This window comes from Eubalaena glacialis, chromosome 5, assembly GCF_028564815.1.
Source record: "Eubalaena glacialis isolate mEubGla1 chromosome 5, mEubGla1.1.hap2.+ XY, whole genome shotgun sequence".
Lineage (NCBI taxonomy): Eukaryota > Metazoa > Chordata > Mammalia > Artiodactyla > Balaenidae > Eubalaena > Eubalaena glacialis.
The window spans coordinates 127,800,645-127,825,881 of record NC_083720.1 but is presented as its reverse complement, the minus strand read 5'-3'; the positions used below and the strand labels follow the sequence as shown (position 1 = coordinate 127,825,881).

General features: G+C 37.1%; 1 protein-coding gene across 1 annotated transcript in view; it reads right to left on the bottom strand.

The window, feature by feature from the left end:
* PPP3CA (protein phosphatase 3 catalytic subunit alpha) overlaps positions 1–25,237 on the bottom strand; it is a 302,583-nt gene that overhangs the window by 275,816 nt on the left and 1,530 nt on the right. The window lies entirely within an intron of this gene.

Genomic DNA, 25,237 nt, shown 5'->3' with positions numbered 1-25,237 from the left:
AGCATCTTTTCAAAACATAATTAGAAACAAATAGCTCTTGATTTGATTTCTCATTTAAGCTTCACAGTCCGACTTACAGAAATTTTAACTTACAGCACTAAATGTCTGTTCTCTGTGTATAAAGCCCTCAAACTAGCCTTAAAACATGAATATTAGGTCGTAAAATCCCAATTTTCATTTCAGATTGCACTGAATTCTTATAACCACTTTTTGTCTGTAGCCTTCTATGACTGTTCCTTGATGAAGGTCCTCCTATCTGTGTAAGTTTCTTGACTTTTTTTTTTCCTGCCAATACCTTTAACATGTTCCATTTTCTGGCTTCTTTATTTCCTCTCTGCCATTAGAGGAAAATGCCATTTGACAGGACCTCAGATTCCTTAATATAAAAGGAAAACAGGAAGTCACAAATGTAAATTCTGAGCTCACTATGTGCTACACTTTGAGTCAAGCATTTACATTTTATTCAAAAAGAACCTTTGGACAACATTACAACCCTAGTTTTACAGAAAAGGAAACTGAGACTCAATGTGGTTAAATAACTTACACATAATCAGTAGAATTCGAAGTCAAGTTCACGCTCTTTTTCCTGTATGTACTTTGCTGTTTCCCATTATTCACTGACATTTATACGTGGGAATCAGAGTTTCTCATTCAGGATACAGAAATATGCCCATGAGAATAGAGTCAATAAAGCATCCAAGAAAGATCCTATTCACTGGCCTTTTTGTACTGGATGGGAATTATATCTGCTAGAATTAGATTCAGCTGCATACAACAAACCCAAAATAACACTGACTTAAATAAGATAGGAGTTTAATTCTCTCTCATGGAAAATAAGTCAAGGTGGGTAATCCAGATTTAGTATGGCAATTCCACAAAGTCATCAAGGGCTCATACTCTTTTTAGCTGACTACTCCATACTCTCTACAGCATGATTTTTATCCTCATGATCCAAAATGGCTGTCAGAGCTGCAGCTATCACATCTGTATTCCAGGAAGCAGGATGAAGGAATCAGGAAAAGAAATGTATTATCCTTCCTTTTTAAGGACATGTCTCAAAGTAACACTCAGTACTTCAACTTTTTCCCAATAAATAGAACTTGTCACAGGCACTCACCTGGCTATAAAGAAAACTGGGAAATGTAGGCTTTCTGACTGGGTAAGAAGGTGCTGAGCTGAAAAGCAGAGTTTTATTATTACTAAAATGGAAGGTTAGAATGGATATTTGGAGGCACCTAGATGAAACTGCCAGAGAAATTTGCATATAATCTCTGATTTACTCATAATATTATTAAACTTTTCAAGCAGATCAGAGATAACTGAGACTGACATACCCAGTGTTATTTCCTAGGTAGAATACATTACCCCACTGGATTCAACTCATTATAGGCAATCAAATGAATAAATGTGATTTTACATTTTTGCAACTTACTGTCAACATTTACATTATAAAGAATCACTAAGTCTATCAGACAAAATCAAGTGAGATTCCTTTTATAAATGGTGATTTTCTTCCAGGGTTAGAATATAGGGCACTGGATTAAGTGACAATTTCTACCAATGGGGGTGCCACACACTTTAAATGGCCCCTATCTTCTAAAACTTCTAATATCCAGAGGTCATGAACAAATAACTGAATGGAGAACACAGGAGAAAATGCAAATGTTGATAAGGAATCAAATCTGAAAGGTGCTTCAATAATTAACCTAGGCGCAAGTATTTTCTCATATATGCTATACTTATATTAGTATTTAAAAACTTGTAACTTGAATGTAAGTAGGCTTTCTTGGTCCCTGATGTCACCTACATGACACAGTCTTTTCTACTAGAAGTCAGTCTGTGATGATGAGGCATTTGAGAAAAACACAAACATCAACTCAAAAAAACAAGAACCAAAAAAAGGTGATTTTTTTCAAAAGTGTTCTGGGAAGATAGAGGAGGGAGTCATTTCACACACAACAAAGCAAATATCCTCAAAATTCTCTTTAAATATTTTTCCCCAATGTTCCAATCCTCATGGCATTTCCCCTACCCTCCGCTCTCATCTCCTCTTTCTCAAACGCATTCCCAACTTCCCACAATCATTTTTCATAACCCATCTGACTGCACTCAGCTAGACAAATAGTCCTCAGCAAAATAAAATCAAGTCATGTGTCATTCCTTAAACATGGTCTTGGGGCTCTGTCATCTCAGCACTCCCAACATGTACAGGCATATGCACATGCGCGCACACACTGATGAAACCCTTCAATTTCTCCCATGGTAACATGATGCAATTTCCACTAATTCAATCCATAATCAAGATAGTAGAATTTCTCCTTCAATTTCATCTATTTGTGAAATCCATATGATCTCTCTCAAAAGATTCTGATTGGATCATATGCCCACTCTTGGATCAGTCATTGTGTCCAGGTCTGATAGGCCAACCAGTTTACAAATTAATGATAGTTTAATTACCAATTAGAATATTGCTTGTTGAACTCTAAAATGAGGGAATAGCTGTGTTTGTGTCATGTTTTGGTCAAACTCTTGTAGCCTGAAACGTTTTCCTTTTTCTATTAGAAGTACACATCTTTTAAGGAACACATTGAATTTAAAAAAAATATTCCACTGAAGCTATTCTGTGGCTGTGCTGATCTGTTTCTAAAATATTGTCTTCCTTCAGCACCTCTACTATTTTAATATCAATATAACATGTAAGTGAACAATTTAGTTTTAATTGATTACATTTTAGGGTAGCTTATAGGGAGTGCCTCCTTAATGTTAATATCTAATTTCAAATGTAAACTATTTTAATCACAATTTGGGATAGGTTACTTCCAGATTAAAATATATATATATATATACACATATACATATATATATGTATATATATATATATATATATATACTAGAAGTGGTGTGTGTATAACTCTTAGTAGTTTCTGTAAGATAGAGTACTATTTCCTGATCTTGCTCTTAGATTTAATGATTCTTGGTAATTTTTTTTGGCCTGCTGTCCCTCTAACTCACTGACTCCTATGGATTGAGTGGAGGAAATGTAAGATACACACAGTACTTTACATATTCTTCACCATTATTCTAGGGAAGTAGATGTCTCCATTTGAGAAGAGAAAATTGATATAAAGAGGCTAAATGCACCCAACTCAGTCTGCTTAATATATATGATATTATAAAAACAATTGTACTTAAGAGCTTTTGCTGGATCTACTTTGCCACACTTAGTAGGATATTTATTTTGTATTAACATAGGCTTATTACTATCCCTTGGATGTTTAAACATATTCAGTAATTGACACCATTATACTTTTGTCTGAAACTCCCTCTAAATATCTCTGAATGAATTCTTAACTCAAATTTTTCAACTAATTTGAGAATTTTTTTCTCCTTTAACCCTATCCTAGCTGAAAGAAACAAACTGCTATTACAAAACTACTGTCAATTTTGTATTATCATCTAATCTACTACTGTCCATTCAAAATTGATGATTTAATATTTTAAAGGAGTATAATTTGTTTCAATTAAGTAACGTGGCTTGTGTGAAATTTTCGTGTACTCTTTGAGTAAGACTCATACAATTTGTAGCTGGTTTAGAAATGTATTGAAACTTAATGAACACTAAACAGATGTTTATGGGTGTGAGTGAACCTTTATGGGTGTGAGTGGCATCTCCACTCACTTGTAGCTTTTCCTTGGAGATATGCCAAACAGCTGAAAATCAATAGTCAGACCGTAATCTTAATCATTTCAAAAACAGCATATCAAACTAGCTTTTAAAAGTGATCATGCAATTTGTTACTCATTCTTTTGGGGGGCCACATATTATTGAAGGAAGGTCAGATAACTTTCTCATCTGTTCTTCCTTTTGTAAGCCAGGCAGCTTTTTTCAATCTGATAAAACTCTTTGAGAGAGAATTCTTTGCTTTCAGAACCTTAGTAGCTCATAAGAAATTCTCTCCAATGAGTGTGTGCTTTTAAAATAATTTTTTCCACTTCATTATATCCTAATTTGCTGCCAATTTGATTTTTTTTTTCCTTCTTTTTTTTTTACTTTTTGGTTGAGAAGTTTCTTGTCCAGCAGAAAGGGACCTAGTCTACCTTAAGGGGAATGGAAAGCCTGCATAATTATAAAGCCAACTAAGTGGAAAGCATCACGGAGGGAAGAACCACACCTCTTTACATGTGTGTTTAAAGCCAAATCTATTCCTTGGATTTCCAGTTGTAAGAAGAGCTATTTTTGAAGGTTTTTATGTATTTGCTATCAAATGACTCTTATCCAATACAGTAGACATAATTTGTGCTTCTATGTTCACCAGTGAGCTGTGTGATCCAAAACTGTGATTCAGTTTTCTCACCTATATGTTACCAATGATAATGCTTATAAACAAGCTCCAGGACATCAGCTCTACAGATACAAGCATGTCCAGACATGTTTATTTTTTATGCATTTTAACAGAAATAAAAAGTAGAAACACAAGTCCTTTGATACAACTGACTCAGAGTCACATTTAAAAAAAAAAAAATAGACATAGTCCAGAAACCATATACATTTATTTGAAAAAACAAACACAATAGCATTTCATAGGTAAATAAGTACTGGCTGTTACTCGGCATACACTATTATGTCACTAACGCAAGGAAAAGCAATCCTTATCCTAAAGGCTTAAAAATGTCAACAGGCACCAAAAAGTCCATCAGTGAGCACAATTGTCATTCAATCTTCAGTGCTGAGAGTACTTTTTTTTTTTTTTAGTTTTCTTTCTCTAAATTTTCCTCCCCCAAAAGCTTACTATAAAAGAACAAAGGAGCAGGATTCATTTGTTGTTGTCATCTGGCAAGAAATGTGGGAACCCTTCCAAGGATGCTGAGTACCAGTGAACAAGCCCCCAAGATGGGAGTAACAAAATGAAAACAAAGACAAGCAGCTTGGTACCAAGACTGCACAAAGTTGCCAAGATACGAGCAAGAAATTTTAATTGCATGCAGGAAACAAGAGAAAGTTGAAGAGTCAAATGGCAGAGTTCAAGTGCCAATAGAAAGGTGTTTTTAGCAGCAATACTGTGAAGAAAGGGGGAATAAACAGGTCGACCAGAAAGGCAGCTGTTGCAACAGAGTGTCTTAACTGCGAAGACCATTTATAGTCATTTCCCCTGCAGAAGGTTGGCACTTTCCCCCAAGCCTGACTAAGAATAAGAAATCCTTGTTTCATTTGTCCTTTAATACTTCTGACCCAGAACCCTTGTCAAATGAGCTCTTTTGAACACATTTTTAACATTTTCAGGTTAAATGTTAAATAAATAATAGTCACTCTCTTCACATAGCGATTTTTTCTGTGCCAACAAAAGCATGCCTAAACTTGCCCATAAAAAATAGATATCATATTTATTCCAAATGCATGCAATCACTGTGATAAAGAAGTAATATATTTTGCTGGTATCACAACTTTGAAGAGATATAAAAATGGACACAAAAAATACTGTATTATAGAAAAATATTCAGTGTTGCTATTACATTATTTTTGCCACACTTGACACATATATGTATTTATGTGCATAAAATGTATTTAATTAATGAGAAAAGTATAAATATAAGTAAAAATAAAATGTGCATTCTCACTAGAGCATTAAAACCTTCACATTTCAGCCACAATTTTGTCATCTGTAAAATAAAGGCACTGGGCTAAACTATAATCTTCAGGTTCCTTTAAGTATCCATATTTGATGGTCCTAATATTCCAATAACTCAGGCCTGCCATGAGAGCCTCCTAATCTGTCTGTCACATTTCCTCCGTGCCTAAAGCCATTCCTCAAATAAAACCAAACTATAAAATGCTACTAATCTAGCGAATGGCTTTAAAATTATTCAAACGTGCTACCACAGGGCTTTGGGGAAAGCAATTATTTTAAAGACTAAAATTTGAATTTCTTCAAGGCCTCTTATTCAAGGAATATAAAGTACTTCAACAAACTAAGGTTAATTGTATCCATGTGAGAAGTGTTACCGATCCCCCACTTCAGTCAAGCTTGGACTGATTAACCCACTTACCCAATGTATCAAGGAACAAATGGAGTCAGAATACGTAAATGTCTGAACATATTGTGTCCCTGCTCTAATCAGGGACCCGATTTCCCCAAACAAAAATCCTGTTTTAGCCTGAACAATCTCTCCCATGTTAAAAGCATTAGGGTAAGGGTCCATACTTTCATATATAAGCCACCTTTTCTCTTCTAGGTATGGAAAATTTAATAATCGTAATACTATCAGCAAATACATAGCACTTACTATGTGCTAGGCACTCTTCTAAGTGCTTTATACATATATTAATTCATCTAATCACCACAACAATTCTACAGGTAGATTCCATTATTACCCTGTTTTACAGATTAAAACAAAAACATAGACAAAAAACTGAGGCACATAATTAACTTGCCCCTGGTCACACGGCAAATAAGCAGCAGAGCTATAGGATTCCATGCAGGTAGTTTGGCTCCAGAGCCCAGGCTCTAAACCACTCCACCACCTGCAACTCAGGGTAAGGAGCACATAAATACTGCACTTCTCTGCATTGTTCGGTTCCCTTCAACTACTTTGTTCGTTTGGCTGCATTTTCTAAGCACTCAGTAACTGCAGATGAATGACAGAATACAGAAGTCACTGACTTAAAGGAAAGCAAATATCCATGTACACACAGGAAACAAAATTTAAGAGCAAAATTAAAATAGACTCCTATCCAGTGTAATCTCATGAATTTATTTAATGACTCTTAGCCCAGTTTTCATCCATTTGGTATTTCACAACTCCCTGCCTCCCTCTAATTCTTCACCTGAAGGATAAAATGGGGGAAAAAAAAAAAAAGACAATAAATTTTGGCAGCATTTTTCATTCCCTAGTGCCAAGGAAGAATTAAGAACAGTGATGAAGTTCAGTCCTGCATAAAAGGGAATTATTTTCTACAGAATTATCAATGAATTAACATCACCAAAAAGATTCAGTGTAAGCCAAAAATTTCTTTCATCTTCAATTCTCATATTGATAGCATCATTTTCAATATATGATTTACAAGATGAAGTGTTTTGTTTAGAGTTAAGTAGCTGAAACAGAACGGAAAGATACTCTAGATTATCTAGATACTCTAGATTAAAGATACTTAGATTATTAAGATACTCCTATTAAACCAGTACACTTTAAAGCCTGGCCAAACTTAAGAATCACCAGGAGACTTAAAAAAAAACAAAAACAAAACAAATGCTGGGGCCTCACCTAGAGAGTCTAATTTAATTGGTCAGGGGGAGGCGGCACTGGTAGGTTTCAAAGTTTTCCAGGTGATTAAATGTGCAGCCATGCTTGGGAGGCACTTGTTTAAATGCTATCCAGGGCTTCTCAAACTTTAATATGCATATAGAAGTCTTAAGGATCTTACTCAAAATGCAAATTGATGCAAAAAGCCTAGGTTATGGCCTGAGATTGTATTTCTAATGTGCTCCCAGGCAATGCTGACCCTGCTGGTCTATGGACCACACTTCCGAGCAGCAACCTTCTATCCCTCCATCAATATATTACTATAATCAGTATTAAAAGTGAGAAGTGGAAAAGATATTACAGGTGAAGGTGATGTAGAATATTTCACTTTTATATAAAGACATACTTATTTTTAAAAAGCAATTTGACCCACAAGAAATGATTATATAACAGGGGGTTATTGTGAACTAAATGAGCTAATACGCATGAAGCGTGAGGGGCTATTCCTAGCCCAGAATCAGTACTCATTAATTTTTAGCTCTTTCATCACTATTTTATTAACAAATGAGTAGCAATGATGACTACCCATATCAAGAAAACTGAATGCAGATATATAACTCATTTTCTAGAAAAACATGGCTTCCATTTGTTCAGTGTTTACATTATGACATTCTCTCCTATACTTAGACCGTTTGGTATAGAGATAAAATGTTTGCCCCAGAGTCAAAATTTGACATTTGATAACATGATGTCTGAGATCTGCTTTAACATACTTCACCAAAGAAGAAGAAAAAAGGAATATATAAAGCAAATATAGTGAAATCAGAATACCTCCATGATTAACTGTGAGTTAAGTACATGGGGATTAATGGTCCTCTTCTCTCAACCTCTATGTATACCTGATATTTTTCAAAATAATTTTTAAGTGTTCTACTTTTGAATCTCAGCTTCACCACTGATTAGTTCTGTGACCATGAACAAATTATTTAACTTCTCTGATCCCCAGAAGACTCTTCAGTAGGTTTTCACATTAGCCACCTGATAAGCTTTACCACAGGGATGAAAGGAAACAGCATTTTAAAAAAATAACTGACACTAAGCAGGTCACATCATAAAGACAAATTTAATTTTAATCCAAATGGGTCAAATTTAAAGAGAAGCAAAAAGAATGGTAAAGTGTTTCTAAAATAGAAACAGGTGGGTCTATGAAGACTGAAGATGGCTTGCCATCACCCGGCCATTTCATCCTTTTATCCCTTTCTTAACAGTCTAGACCAGATTCCGTCATAAATAGCAACAAGTAACATATAATGAATTCTCCAGAATGCCATATCGTGAGATAAATGCATAAAAAGGTTTCTTGCATGACAACACAAGTGTCAGTGCATGTCAATCAACTAAGGGTGACCTACAGACAAACATCACATCTAGCTGCTACACTATTGCCCTGACTACAAGTAACATGGCTTTTTCTCCCACTCACTACTTTCATTTATGAAAATCTCTGGATAGCAGCTGGGGACAGCAGTTCAGGAGGAAAGTAATATCTTGAATACATGCCAAATAATCAAAAGCAAACTATCACTTCTGGTTCCATCTCTTCACAGGACAGAAGTTCAAATAAGAACAGATGGTACCTTTATTATCTATAACATAATTACATAATCATTTAAAAATATACATTAGTGGAGACAATTCCATCATTCCAGAAATAAATCCAATCATTCACAAAACCTCACAGTTGGAAACCTTATACAGAGGGAAAGTGCATAACTTCACAATACACAGTTTAGCATAAGAGTGACAGGGAAAAATTATTTTAGATAGTGAATATATAGTAAGCAATTTATGCACATTTCCATTTTTTAAAGAATATGTAGAAATAATGACACATCAAGTCTCACTTATGTCCATTCCAATTGAATTCTAATCAAATGTTGTCACTAAATGGGACTCCAAGGGGCATGACTCTCTTCCATAAGAACAAATGCTAAAGCCTGGAATGTACTGCAAATATGCTGGCCTCCCTCTTTAGTTAAAGAAAGAACAAATAGTAAAATGAGTTCAGAAGTTGTACTTTCTAGGGGAATTCTCGAAAGAAGCACTCTATGTTAATCTTCTACTTTACAATTTCACTCTTAAGACACAAGTTAAAGCCACATTTTAAAAAAAAGTAACCAAGCATGTTTCTTACATATTTTTCATACTGTTCATATATGGAATGAATGGAACGCTTAGTCACTGGTTATTTTACTTAGATATTCCTATCTGAATACAGACTTACCTGATATTTTTCTTATACTAATAGCATTCAAATTATCTATGCGTGCAATAATAAACACTAAGCATAATCATACCTCGGTATCAATTTCCTTAAAAGGTAAAGCTTACTTCAGGCAAGGTCTGGCTCAAGGATTAAAATAAACACACACAGCAGGAAAGTTGTAACGTATATTCTGTGTCTTCAAGCCATGAAATATATATTTATTTATACATATATACTTATAAATAAAAAATAAGAACTGTCAATGAAATACCCTAGTTGTACTGCGCTCTAAGAATTAAGGTTATTCAAATTTTTTCTTCTATGTGTTAATGAACACCTTTAAACAACCACCAAAAAAAAAAAAAAATCATATTTGAAATCCAAGGTTCACAAAAATCTCACAGGGGGAAAAAAGGAGAGGAAAAGAAAATATGAACCTAAGATGATTCCAGCAGGGAAGAAACTTTCCCACATACAAAGGTATTAGCCATGAAGCAAGGGAAAGCCAGAGGCCTCAGTATAAAATTGGAGCTCCCTGAATTTACACTCAGGGCATCAAGGCAGGGTGCTCCAACTTTCGTTCCAGCTAAGCCTGTGACCTACAGCTATTTTACCTGCAAGACTTCTCACAGTCAGTCCAACCTGGTTTAGCTAGATCAGAAATGTGTTTAGCAATCATATGAACAAAGAAATAAATTTCTCTAATCACCTGCCTCAGAGAAGCATTAAAATTCTCAATCTGAATCATCACCCTTTTAAGTAATTACAACATTGGTTTAAAAGTGCAACTAGGCTAGTCCTCAGCATTCGCCATAGTACAGAATGGTTACAAGTGGTTAACGAAAAATTCTGATCTCAGAACGACTCGCATTTGCATCTAAAATGCTCCGATGAAACCACATAACTCCCTCCTCAAAATGTTTCATGTGACGTCTCCTTGAAGTGGCTTTCACTTTAGCTATGTGTGGCTTCCTTTATTTGCTTTAGTGACAAAAATATGAAAATGAATATAAAGAAGCAAAGACTCTAAAACAAAGGCCAACAGTAGATACCATAGCCAGCACTAGATTTTTTTCTTCATGGTTTTAACCTAGAGGAAAAACTCAAGGTCCAATAAAAATACCTTCTTTATGTAACTCACAGTTAGCACTCTTTTTATGTTTTAGATTAGTTTGTCTTATAACACCATAAGGTCAGCAGTGCCAAGTAAAGCCCGGTTAACAGTCTCATTGTTTGTGAACCTCAGCTACATATTTCTAAAAAGGAAGCCGATAGACTTGCCCCATTAGAAAGCAACATTTTTCTCCCACAGGAAAGGCTAATGATGTTCCACTAAAGTGATTTCCAGCAGTAACAATACTTTACATAAAAACAAATCCCTAATAAACTCTATTTTCTATTAATTCATTGATACCAAATAATGAATTTGGCCTTGAGTACACTTGAGCTTAGTGTCATGGTGGTAGAAGTCCAGGATCTGGAGTCCAAATACCTGCTGCACCACTTAACTCGCTGCATGACCTTGGAAGGGTACTGAATCTCCCCTAGCCTCAGTGTGATTAGAAGGATACAGCTAGGTAATGCATGTGCAGGGCATATACATTAATGTTATTAACATTTTTAGAATAGAAAGCTCATATGTGTGTGTGTGTGTGTGTGTATATATATATATATATATATTCACTTTTTATTTATTTACTTTGAGTGAGATCCTATGGAGAAACAAAGTAGCTGACAGGTTAACAAAGTGTTCTCTTCAAATACAATCAGGTGAAATAACATATTACAAGACATATGCCATTAATAAACACACCAACTCTCTAACCATTATCCATGGAAAATTCATTCCTTCCACTCCCTGAAATGACAAAAGATTAATGTAAGTCTCAGGGCAGGCAAAGGCATTGGAAAATTTTTTTTAATTTATCATTGTAAAGTACAGCTATAGAAAAACACATCAATTAGGTAAGGAAAAGGTCAAGGACAATGATTACTCAAGCACCTCCCTTTTTTTTTTTTTTTTTTAACAGAAGCCACAAGTTTTTATTAACACAGGTGGGATTTTTTCCCATGTTATATATGCAGAACCTAAAATAAAGATTTGTGAACTCACTCATCCAAACTGACTGGCTCTAAAAATTCATTTGGTTGCCAGGCTTAAATAAAGGCCTAGACAAATCTACTAAGGACATAAATTGGGGCAAATAACTAGAAAGAAGAGGTAAAAGAATCCATATGTTTAAATAAAAGATCTAAAAAGCCTAGAAGCTTATATTATATTATTAGCACAAGCTAATGCTTGTGCTTAGAAGTGTGTAAAATAACTACAAAATCCAGAGTAAAGGAGACCTGGCTTACACGTTTACATGAAAATGCCTGGGGAGATGGATAAGGAAGTCAGGGATTCCATAAGTCAAGCGTACTAGAAAAAGTAATCCAACCTGGGCTACATTAATAAAAAGTATGATATTGGAGGAGAAAAAAAGGAAGTACTGATATCACTACGTTTTAGTGATGATCAGGTATAGCTCTTCCAGTCAATTCGTTTGCTGGAGGGAAAAAATTAAAAAAAAACATGATTAATTATGTGCCAGTCATCATGCTAAGCCTGGGGAGATGAAGTGAATAGAGACTTGTCCTTGAAGATTTCACAGTTAAAGAGAAAGTTGTGTTGCAAATGTTTGTGATATCCTGTGTGTACCAAGTACAAGAGGAAGCACAGACAGCTATGCCTGGGGGGATCAGAAAAGTAAGTTTTACACAGAAGAAGGACACAATAATGAGCAAGAGGGTTCCATGCAGAGGTACAACAAACAGAAAACCATAGAAGGTATCATTGGGATTTTTAAGTAGTTCAGTTTAGTTCCATCAACTTTATACAGACCAAATAGCCCCATGCATGCAGAATACACATGTGAATAAAAAATGTTCTCCCTGCTCCCAAGAACTTATATTGTAATAAACTGAAGACACTTAAAATAAGTTCAGCACAATGTGACATATGCTATATATACTGTAAATATTTTTGATACTCAGGCAATAAGGGTCAACTCCTATAATATAAAGAGTTGCTAAAATTCAGTCAGAAAAAGATCACCAAAAATGGGATTAGCTGAATCAGATGTTCATTTTTAAATGATCACTCTAATGATAATGAATGTTAGAGAGGGGACAAGTTTGAAAACAAAGAGACTAATGTTGGGAGAATACTGCTGCACTGGGTGAAGTATTTAAAAGATCTGAACTGAAGGACAGATTTAATTAACTGGATAGATGGTGGTCACATTGCGCCCAGGATAGAAAACACAGGAGAACAAATATCCCACTTTACTTTCACCATATCCATCCACAGCAACTGCTGCATATACGGTTTGAGAGAAAGATCCAGACAAAAGACTAGGTAGCAAATACAGATGTGTCAATCATCAGCCTACAAGCAGGAGTAAATCCTATGAGTGTAAGGAGGTGAAACTGCCTGGAAGACCTTGTAAAGGGATAAAAGAACATTCAGGATTCAATCAGGACGAGCTGACAAGTCAGAGAAAGAGGAAATCCATGCAAGACAATGAGGACAATGTTTCAGGAAGGTGGCCCACTATGTCAAATATCACAGAGGCCAGCAACTGGACAGTCATTGGTGACCTTTGCCATACTGTTTCAGAGGAATGGTAGAGGCCCCCAAACTACAATGGATTTGACAGTGGGTAGGAGGTGACAAAGTATATGCTTTAATGCAGGTTACTTCTAGAAGAAGAACGCTGCGCTTTCAAGGGAGCTGTCCAACAATAAAATAACAATACCTAACAGCTACCGAGGGCTCTTTTTGAGCAGGCAGTAGGGAAGGCATTTCACATACAATTCCTCTCCTGGCTACCACCACCTTCAAAATCAGTATTACTGTTTCCACTTTTCAGTTAAGAAAAAAATGGGTTCGGGATGATTACATAACTTCCCCATGAACACACAGCTGACACATGGAGAAAGGAGGATTGAAATGCAGGTTCTGTCAAACCATAAACCAGTACTCTTTCCACACTCTCATGCTGCCTCCCCATCACTGGAAATTAGGGGGAGTTGTTAACCATTTAACAGGAAGGTCTTTTTTTTTTTTTTGAAGATAGCTAACTAGTTGACTTTAAAAGTCACTTCCACCTTCAATAGCCCATGATGCTCTCATATACTTTGCTCACAGGTAGCTGTAATAGCTACAGAATTTCAGATCTAAATGCTCATCACTCCTTTTGCAGCACTTTTTACGCCATCTTCACTTTAAAATAAGCCCACATCCTAACAATGTGCCTATCGTGCTACACACAGAGAAAATTAATATCGGTTCCATTTAATTTTGCCAAAAAATGAAAGTACAGTCTCTGAAGACGGTCATTTCCGTTTCCGCACTCCACGGCACGCTGCATCTTCTGCTATTAAAGTAATTATAACTTATATTGTGATTTGCTTTCACACCCCACGCTGGAGAGTAACCTTCAGAGACTGTCTACTTTATTGGAAGCTCTGAGAACATAGCACAGAGCCAGGAAGCAGGGGGCACGAAAACTCTGATGCACGCATGCATGGACAGAACGGAAGAATGGATGGAGAGATGGATGGTGTGGTAAGTGAAGGAAACAATATTTTTTAACAGCTATTTTACACTTGATAATGGATTATTTAATCTATTTACCAACTGGGGGATATTACAATGATATACTTGAAGGAAGCAGTATGGAAAATTGAATGATTCAAGAGGCATGGGATATGGATTTAAAGAGAAATGAACGTTCACTCACAAAAAGGCTGCTAAAATACACGATTTTTCCTGGATTCAATACCACCCAAAGGCAAAAAAAAAAAAAAAAAACTAGTCAATTCACTAAATTATTTTTTAAAGATCAGTTACTTTCGAAACCTCTATCAAGAAGGCCAATCTTATCCTAAATAAGTAACTTATCATGGAATTTCAGGTGTGACCCCCTAGGAGATGTTCGAGGAGAGAAAGCTTCATAGGCACTTTGAAATCACCCCAAAAGTGCCTACCTATATGTTTCAAGATCTATTCAATCTACAGATCTGGCTAGCAAAGGTCTGTTCTCTACTCTCAAGTCTCAGACTTTTTTTTCTATCAAAATGCGTATGACATGACATTCACTTGCACAGAACACTAGCATGAGTGAATCCAGGTTCTAATAAACTATCCTCAAAAATGCTCACGGAAATGAAGGCAAACACTGCCACAGCTTACAAGAATGTCTGATTTCCACTGTGATTAAAGGCCTATCGGTAAGATCAAGAGGACTGCAAGCTATGCAAATACCCACCGTGACAGCTGCAGCTCCATCCCTTCCTCTCCCGCATGAGGAAACACATCAGGATGAAGTGAAAGTAACATTTTAAGGCTGAACTTGAATCCACCCTAGTTTATATATAGATATTTTAAAATAAGTCATTTGCAAACTTCTGTACCTCGTTATCAGTAGCTGTTAATACCTCACAGCTGAGTGTAACACAGAAATGTGTTGTGACACTGCACTTGGAAGCCACTGGCCTCTTTTAGGCCCCAGTGAAACTTAAACTAGTTATCAAATTACAATCGGACTCACTGGGTTAGCCAATTTCAATGGCCTTAGGAGCTGTTTATCAACAACTATGAAAGACAGAGTGTGCCAGAAGTTAGAGCAGGCAGAAGAGGCAGGTTTGGGCTCTGGTCAAGTGGGGTGCTGAGGTGTCTTCATGGTGTGATTTGAAAAGTAAACAAGGAACTTGGCCTGTCCTCAATTACCCCACTAAACCACCGTGGTGTCAGGCTATCACGCTGTCTTTAGTACTCGCCTGTATTACAAATAAAAGCAAGCAAAATACAAACAATGCCTACAGAAGTCACTGGTAAAATGCATCTGCTAGCCAGGTTTTCTGGAAAGCTCCTAGTTACAGAGCAGATTCGGTATTCGATACCTTAAAACTGCAGAGGACTGGGAGAAGATACAATTGAAGGAAAATTCAGTAGGAAGGGCATGAGAAGTTAAGAGTTAAGAGCATCCCGATGCTGGGGGTCCTCACCCAGACAAGGGACATCATGGGATGGATGCTAGACTGGGCCCCCCAGTGAAGGACTTGAGTTCCAGGAAGTTTAAAGGTTAGCACAAGGGCACAGAAGGGCAAGAACAGTGAAGCAACCAAGCCCACGGTGCTGGAGGTTCCACAGAAGGAAGTAAGCCAAGATGAACCTTTGCCCACTTCCCCAGTTTCAAGAGACCCTGACAACCTGATGTGGTTTTACAAGAAGGCTACTGGGATGGGGAAAAGCCCAGAAACCATGACATGTGGGAAAAAGCTAGAAGAGTTAAGAACAGGAAAGCTGTTTTTAGTATCAAATAAGCTCTCTTGTAAAAGACAGAAAAGGTTCATTTCATCGAACTCTGTAGGGCAATGCAAGGAACAACAAACATGTACGTGAGAGCATCAGACTGAGGTCAAACGTAAGGAAACATCCTGACGGGCAGAAATGGCCAGGATAGAGCAGGAGATCTTAAGAAGTCGGGAGCTCCTTCTCACTAGATATGTTCACAAGGCAGTGGAAAACTATCCCTCCGCGAGTCTGGACAGGAGTTCCACACTGGGGATAGCCTGAGCTAGATTTCTGGGGCACCGTCCCATTCTAGGAGTCTGATTTGTTCGTTTTGGTTAGGCTCAGACTTGAGCAAGTGTAAGAGATAAAAGGTTTCCCACATAAACTCTGATCCCTCTCCCCAGTTCATAGTCAGAGGACTGGCTCCAGGCCGGACAGGAGTTAGATATCCAAGGTTTCTTCTAGCTTCAGATTTTCATAATTTTAGTCTTAGATCTCATTTACACCCAAATAAATGAGGATCATGTACTCTCTCTATTCAGAAGATCCCCACAATGCATTCCAGGGTTAAATGTCCTTGACTGGTTATTAAAAAAAAAAAAAAAATCACCTAAATCCCTAATGCTTCCGAACAGTGTTTTTTTTTCTTATCCACTTGATAGTGGTGATGGATAACATCTGAGTGTGATCCGCTGTAGAAAGAGACTTTTTAATATGTTAAATCTACAGTTAAATCACCACTCAACCTTTTCTTTTTAAGACTGAAGAATCTCTCAGTTCCTGTCACAATTTAAAATCCTTTAGTCACTCGGAGGGGACCTCTTTTTCTTCCCCCCCAACATACTCCAAATTTTCTACATCTGTTTCTAGAAGTGCATGTGCAGTGACACAGAGCACTCATGTAGAATTCTGACGAGAGGTGAAGCCAAGAGCGATTCCCCCCGGCGGCTAAACGCAGATCGGCGAAGGTTGACAATGATGAGATTTTTATGTAGGAAATTATAATTTCCCTAGTCTTCAGCTCCTTGAAGGAAAAGTATTTCTGTGCTAGGGAGACATTAAATCCTGGCTCATAAACCAGAGCTGGGAAAGCCCCGGCTGGCCTGCTTTAACGGGGAGCCATATGACCAAGTCTGGGCTAGTGCAGATCCATCTGTGGTCCTCCGTGAGAGCCAGCAGAGCAGGCAGCTCACCATACTGCCTCCCTGCTGATGTGGATGCCAGGGCTGTGCTTTCCTCAAAGCAGTCACCATGCAGATATGCCATCAGGAGAGCTGACTCACAAGCAGCCTGCACTCCCGGCCTGAAGACTTTTTAGTATCATTACACAGACATCTCATATTTGGGCCTGCAATACGTTTTACATCTCTGTTTTGATTCCTACACGTATTAACCTTTATTCATTTGGATTTGCGCATTTCTCGAGGTAAGCAATATGATTGTGAAGTGAACTCTGGGCCTCCCAGATGCCTGTCACAATAGCTCACCCCACAGCCTGGGATCATCTCCAATCTTCCTGAGGAAAAAAAAACATCGCCTAACTTTGAGTAAATCAATCTATACACCCTTTGACACTGACTCGCTGAAAACTAAGCACTCCCTGGGTAAGCCACTATTGCCAGTTATGCCTCTGCAGGCTGGCTATTAGGCAAAAAACATACAACCCCCAATTATAAAACAGAGTATTTCAAAACTCACGTGAAAAACACCTTCTACAGGATGGGCGCTTACAAATCGAGAAACTCCTCACGTTTGTGACCCACCCATGATTTAAGATCCACAAAATTTCAAAACAGAAAAGAACCCTATAATTTAAAATTTTAAATCTCTCTTATCCTTTATCTATGATTTCATTTATTTAACAATCAGGTATCAAATGCCTGTTCTAGGGTAGGCCCTGTGCTAGGGCTAAAGATACAAAGATAAGTGGAACCAACCCCCAGTCTTCTGGGCTCTCCACTTCTGGGGAGGAGAGGCAGTCAGGTAAACAAATCATCACAGCAACATGCTCTATTCAAGGTGTCCGCTGTGAGACCGAAGAGACTGAGTCCCTTCACTCCAATGAGTGAAGGTACCAGGAGATGTGCGTCCCAGAGGAGATGACATTTGAACTAAAGCTGTAATAATGAGAATTAAATGATGAGAACTGTTATCATGCCAATAATCAGACCCACACGAGAAGGTATGCATGTACTTTATTAACATTAAATATACAGAGCAGACCAACAATGCCAGGTTTAATAATAAAAAGAAATTTAATTCCTTTGTAAAAAGCAAAAAACTTATAACACAAACTTGAAGCCCTGACTCAGGTTCTATCATTTTAAGAGAATATATTGTGCTTTTAATTTAATTTGATAAAATGGCATAGCTCACAAGATGTTTAAAAACAAATGTCAATGGATGGCTTAAAGCCCATTTAGGAGAATATAAGGAGTCAGCAGAGTTGGTGCCACCTTTTTTAACTTCTCACGGCCCCTGTACCTTCCCACTAGATAGCATCCAGTGACACTGCTGGAGGCAGAGAAGGGCAGGAGCTTATGCTGGAGAAGGCTGCATTTCTGGATTACAAAAGCTTTACAGAAAATGATGAATTGAGATGTAAACAAAGGAAGAGAATTTTGCTTTGTTTTGGTTTCGATTTTTCGGGTTTTGTTTTTTGTCATGAGATTTGCCAGGTCATCGTTCTCTTCAAGTCCAAGTCTGGACAATAATTAAAACATATAAATCACCCAATAAATCAAACATTGAATGATTAACATATCTTTTCTCACTCGTCAAAAATTGATCGGCCTAAGGAGAAATACAACAGAAACTGAAAGAAAGCTTTCAAGTTCAAGTTAATATGCTAAGTTGAAAAGGATCTAGCCTTTTCAACTCAGCTGGCATAAAGCCAGTCCAAACGACAAAACTGCCCTCAATCTAACTGTGTCACCTTCGTAATGACTTCTTCCCATACTCCATTCCCTGATGTCGCTGGAGAAGGCAGCATTCCACTTAACCAGGCGGTCACCACATAGAGCCATCTACAGAGAAGCAAAATTTATATAACGCACTCAAAATAAACATATAACATGTCTCCATTTATGGCTTCAGGAGACACGTGATAATTTTGCATTGCCCAAATCATTCAACAAGAATTTATTCAGTGCCCAAAGTACAAGGCATTGAGCTAGGCACTATTAGCTAGGCACTATATTTCCCAAACTAAAAGTTTGAATACACATTTTAACAAATCATTTTATGTAACATCCAAGCAAATGCAGCAACCTTGGGACATACAGTTTAGACACTGACATACTAAAACTTCCAAAACATTCCAATACTACATAGAGACAACTGAACATTTTAAATCAGAAGTAGTTGCTCCTCCCAAAAAGAAAAACTGGAGCTCACTGTAAAAAGAAACTCTTTAACTTTTAGAATCCTGGAGCTGATGGGAAATTTTTTTTAAATTTAGCTCCATATGAATAAAATATTCTCTCTGAACATCAACCATCATTCTTCGGGTTTCACAACTATAGAAAGTATCTGAAATTGACAAACATTGAAAGGTGTTATGTCATAATCTTGAGGCAGCTGTTAACGTAAATCTTTGGTAATTTACTTGTTTGTTTTGCTCTTTTGCAGAGACATGCAGAATTTCCAGCTGTAAGGGACAGAAGTTCAAAGAAAGTCAGATAGACCACCTTTTAAAATAGAGTTGAATATATTTTGCTGTGAGGCAAAAGCACAGACTAGGGAAATAAAAAGAAAAACACAAAGTTCTATTCCTCTCTATGATGGTCTCAAAAGGAATCCATCCAATTCCAAAAACATAGCATTTTAATAACTGATAACTGCTTCCTCAGAGTCTGTATTTTTTTTAAATACCTGCATGTGCACTTGTGAAATGGATTTGAGATTCCAGCAATAGGTCTAAGTCCTCAAGTCGATAGTCCAACTGTTTTAAGCCATTATTCAGAACCCCTAACCGCGGAGGAATATGAAATTTTTAATTTGATTTCTTATATGAAATATAATGGATGGCTTATCAATGAATACAGCCTGTATGAATACAGGAGATGGAAATATTATAAAATAAAATGGGTTAAAAATGACAAAATGCAAAGACTATTAAAGACAGTTTACAAACTGAAACCCTGTTTCAGGCTACATCATTCCTACCTGATGACTGTATTTTAAAAAAGGAGTAGATCGCCTAAGAAACACTGGCTCCTATTTTCTAGAGCTTTCCCTAGAAATTAACAAAATCCTCAAACCAGAGTAACAATATGGGCCATTATCTGTAGTTCAGACAAACAGTCTTACAATAACACCTTTCAAAATAAAAGTAAGTAAAACTCCTTACCAGGAGAGTACGCTATTTCTACTTCTGCGTATATATTGACATGAATAGAAAACACTGTTTAACAGTTTTCCTTTAGTAAACTTCATGCCAAGATCAAACCAGATTATAACATTTATCATCAGAATTTAAATTTCTGCTAAATATAAAGAAATAAAAGCTTCTCCTAATAAAACTATTTTATATAGCCAGTAATTCAATAAAGAAAATTTCAAAACAAAATGTGATATCCTGAATATTACTAAAAGAAGTGACAGTTTCAAACAGATGCTCAAGAGAGAAGAGCATCTTTGCCAAAAGGAAGAATTTGCTTACACTCACCTCCACTCTAGTCCCACCTGGGACCAACCATTCTATCTATTCTGGCTCCATTTCTTCAACCATAAAATCAATATCACATGAGCTACCACTGTAGACCCAAGGAATTCATGAATTTCAATATTAATGGTACTGACTATTCTTGAGTGACCCTGAAAATACACTCACACGCTGTCATTTGTAATTCTGTGTCAGCAGTGACTGAATTGCCATTCCCAGGTGAGTGGACCAAGGGTAACTTTCCAGGCTCTCAACTCCCGTTTGATGATCTTCTGGTTCTCACAAGTGAGTGGCGAGTACAACTGCTGCCCATTTACATATAGGAAAAGTAGCCTGTGATGCTATTAACACGTAACAGTGGAATTATAGGAAGCTGGAACTCAAAATCTCACTGTATTCCTCTTGAACATCAGGAGAATGCTACACTAGAAAGCTGCTGAAAAAATTAACAAAATGATTTTTTAGTTTTTATCAAAGTTTCGTATCATGAATCATCATCATTCCTCATAGTTCTGGAAGTGTCCAATATCTTCACAAAACTTTCAAAATGGTAATTTAACTGGATTTGCTAAAAGGAGACTATGTCTAGAAAAATGCTGTCTTCCAACGAGGTCACTCTAAATGGATTCTTTATTTGGTTTCATAATTAGTTTCAACTTTACACATGGCTGACACAAAAAAAGATAAGGAAAAGCAGAAGAGGCCAATTATAAAACCTATAAACGCATACTATGTCAGTCATATTTCATATCTCTAAAATTACAAAAAGCACATCATAAACAAATAGATCTCAAAAGGCATATTTTTAAACTAATCTAAACAAATGTCAGAGTAAACCTCTAACTAGAGTCTAAGGTGTTACTTTTTTCACATTTTAACTGGATGTCTTAGATTGTTCTTTAAAGCAGAGGTTCTTCCCACAGTTCCCAAAAAACTATTATTTTTTAAATGTTAATTCTTCTAACTGATGGCACTGGAATTTCCCTGAATCCCAGTTGCAACTGCAGCCTTAAGCCTTAAGTCTACAGAATGTTTTGAAAACAATGCACTTGTGTTGTATTTACTTTATAGTAGAAATCCTGAAAGGATTAAGGAATAGATCAATCTAATTTGTAATTAACAGCATTAATTTGCATGCTGTTCACTAAGTCCTGAAAAGAATTTGTTCTCTTTTGAAGGATAGTCACCGTGCCCAAATCGTGTTGCTTATAGTATTAATTAGATTAGCAGTCCCCTTTCTTCACATCCAGTGCTGATGTAAACTTCAGCCACCAAACAATGACATTTAGCCAAAGTTCCAATTAATGACACTGAATTAATGCAGTTTTACTATACTCAAATGGAAAACCAGATACATGGAAAAACTCAACTGATGGTAACAAACATCAGTAAAATAAATTCACAATGAGCTCTTCTTGACACACTGCAAAGAAATGGCGTTATTTAATATTCCATTTCAAGATCCAAACATGAAAGTTATCACTGATGTACCATATTTTTGTTTTCTTTAATTAAGTAGTATTACCAGCCTCATTCAGCTAGAAATACTAGTGGCTTGAATCCCTATTTACTTAACATTTTACTTAGCTACAATCGTCTTGCTTATAAGATCCTAGATATCTTTCCAGAATTTCTCTATGTGTACTTTGTCTACACAAATACTATATAAGCTGACAATACACAAAAGGACATCTCCTTTTTTTGCATTCCCAAGAGTTAAAAGCAATCTGACACAAAGCACAAGAGTCCCCTAACTAGAGCTTTTGAGAAGTTCCCCAAAACGCTTCCCAGGAATTGACCCCTCAACAACCTACCATGGTATCTGGAATTTCTACCATTAAAGTCAGTTTGGGTTAAGGTAAAAGGCCCATTACAAAATACCTGGAGATGGGAAGAGAGGAAAGGGCAAGAGATATAGCAAAGCAGCAGACTTGTCACATACAGTTCTATTTCCTCTAAGTGTTTAACTGTCATATAAGCAAAGTTCTACAGCCCAGCCCGTAGGGAATGTTAGGGCCACAAGAAGAAGAGTTAAAGACAGGAACAGGCAGGGAGACATGAAGGGAAGCCAGAGTTTGGAACAAGGCCCGTGGAGCACCACTGAAGAGAAAAAACCAGACTATGGGTTGTATTAAGGGAGGAGAGGGGGAAATAGTCATTCTTCTATTTATTGCCTTCTGTCTTTTGCCTTATAATTATACAATGTTTCTTTTTAAAAATATAAAACAGTAAATGGATCAAACTATTCTGCTTTCCAACAAATGGCACTACCAAGATGTTTTCTCTGAATTGTTTTACTTTCCATTGTTTTTATGCAAGAACAGACAAAATGGAACAGCCCAAGTTTTGCTAGATGAAGTAACTTTCTTTCTGAGGTTATCTAAACGAATGCTTTTCCTCTCCAATGCCGCCATGCCCTTCCATTATTAAGGTTTAAAAACTGACCAGGGTCTGTGAACACACTCAAGAAGATGCTGAAAATCTGAAAAATTACAGTCAGTTGAGACTAAAACTCAACCTACCTACCTTTCTAAAGTTGCATTCTGGAAATACAAATCAAGAAAGCCGTCATCGCATTACTACAAACAAAACCACAAGCACAGCTTTATTTGTAAACAGCAGTTTGTTATACAACAAAAGCCGGATCACACTAATGAAGATAACTAAACAAACGCCATGGCCTCCCGCAGTAATAATGATCCGAATTCTTCTTATTTCTATTTGTGAGTCAATGTTATCTGTACTTTATAAAGTGAAAGAATACTTAAGAAGCGCAAAAATTTCACTTGCCTACTTTAAAAACATGAGTCAATCTCATACCACTGAGATAAAAGTTCTAACAAAATTTAGAGTAAAGTCATGGCTTCCTGGCTTCGTGAACTATGTCTTATTGAATTTTTGTAAATGTGAAAAATCGTTTGGTAACCTGTATTCCATTCTGCAAATATGTACTTCCTACTCATTAAGCATATACATATGTTTTCATGTGGAAATGCTACGTCATAGAAGACTGATAATCAAAATAGATTATCATCTCAACTGATGGTAAAAATCATACGTATGACAAAATGTCAAATCCAACTTTCAATAATGCCTCTTAAGCCAACCATATAAAGTCTGTAAGAAAGCATAAGAGGAATAACAGTGGTATATCCACCTTAAAATCAGGATTCATCATAAAACCTTTTCTATAAACAAAATTTCATTTAAAATTTCACATCAAGATCCCTATCAAAATATATGCAAAATTAACTTTTCCTATTTTGAATCTATTACATCCAACTGCATTTCAGTTCTGCAAAAATAGGTAAACCAAATTTTTTTGAATTATGGGTGGTCATGTGTATGTATAAAGAAAAGCTGTTTACAATAGTATGTATATAATACAGTACTGTAAAAAGGCAAGACAAAATAGCCATGGAATGGTTCAATGGGCTCTTTCACATCAACTGGTAAAGACATCAAGCCAGAATGTATGAACAATTATTTTCACATCCTTCACTTGATGATAATTTTACATTTACATTAAGAAGCCACACTTTGCAATTTAAAACACAGAAGTGACCTTATGCGTACACATATGAGTTTTCTAATTGCTGACACATTTATTGCTATCATTTTAATTGTAAGCTTTACATCAAGTGTTTTGGAAAAAGGTAATCTCAACATACAGATTGGGGTTACACCTAAACTTCACACCTTAGGGAGATATTTGTTATTCTTTGATATTTCAGCAAAAGGTCTTAATTTTTGAAAATGCCAACAGAGGCCCTTAACACAAAACATAGTTCTTTGGAATGAATGTGAATTGACTGTTTACATGAGGATCCATGCCTGCAGAAAAAATAGCTGTGCATCAGTAGACCTATTTCAAGTCATTTTTGTAGAGATATTACCTCCTTATTTTGATGGGTCTGTGAATACTGCACTGAAGCAGGAATGATTCTAATAGAACCAAAACAAGAGAAGAGAGAAGACACACATACACACACTCACACGCACATTACTTTAAAAAAAAACGGAGCAAACCTGAGTGAAGCAATGAATAGTTCCGAAGCCCCCTAAGGACTTATGCATGGTCTTTAGACTGCTGGGTTACTTCACCTAAGTGCTCATGGTGTATATGACTTCATTGCCTTGCACTCCACTTGCATGCTCAGGCCACATTAGATACTATCTCTGTTCTGCACAAAACACACAGGCATATACACACACACACTTTCCCTCTACACCGTCCAGCGCTGTGTCCAACGTCAGAGGCCCGCTCTGCGCGTAGCCCGTGCCCATCCCTACTCTGCTTCGCGTCCTGACTCCAGGAACGCAGGGACACTACATTAAGTAGGGATACTACTTAATCCTGGCGTATCTGCTCTGTGGCCTCATCCTTCCAGGATTCACAGCAAGGTTCCTCCCCCACTCCACCACGGAATACAACGGAGACGGCGGATTCCCCGGTGCGAGAGAGGAGACCACTACCTGTCCCCTTCCTCACCCCACGCATCCCGGCTTCTCTTCGCCAGAAACCCCACGGCCCTCACCGCCAGGAGTCTGTGATCCCGGGGCGGGGGAGAAGAGCCAATGACAGGAATCAAATAGCCCGTTAACAAGCGGGTGCCAGGGGCACGGAAGAAGTGAGCGGGGTGAGGTTACCACCGGGGAGGTGTGCTCCAGCAGGGCACCCTTCAAGAGCAATGACAGCTCGGCGGGGGCAGGCTGGGGGCGG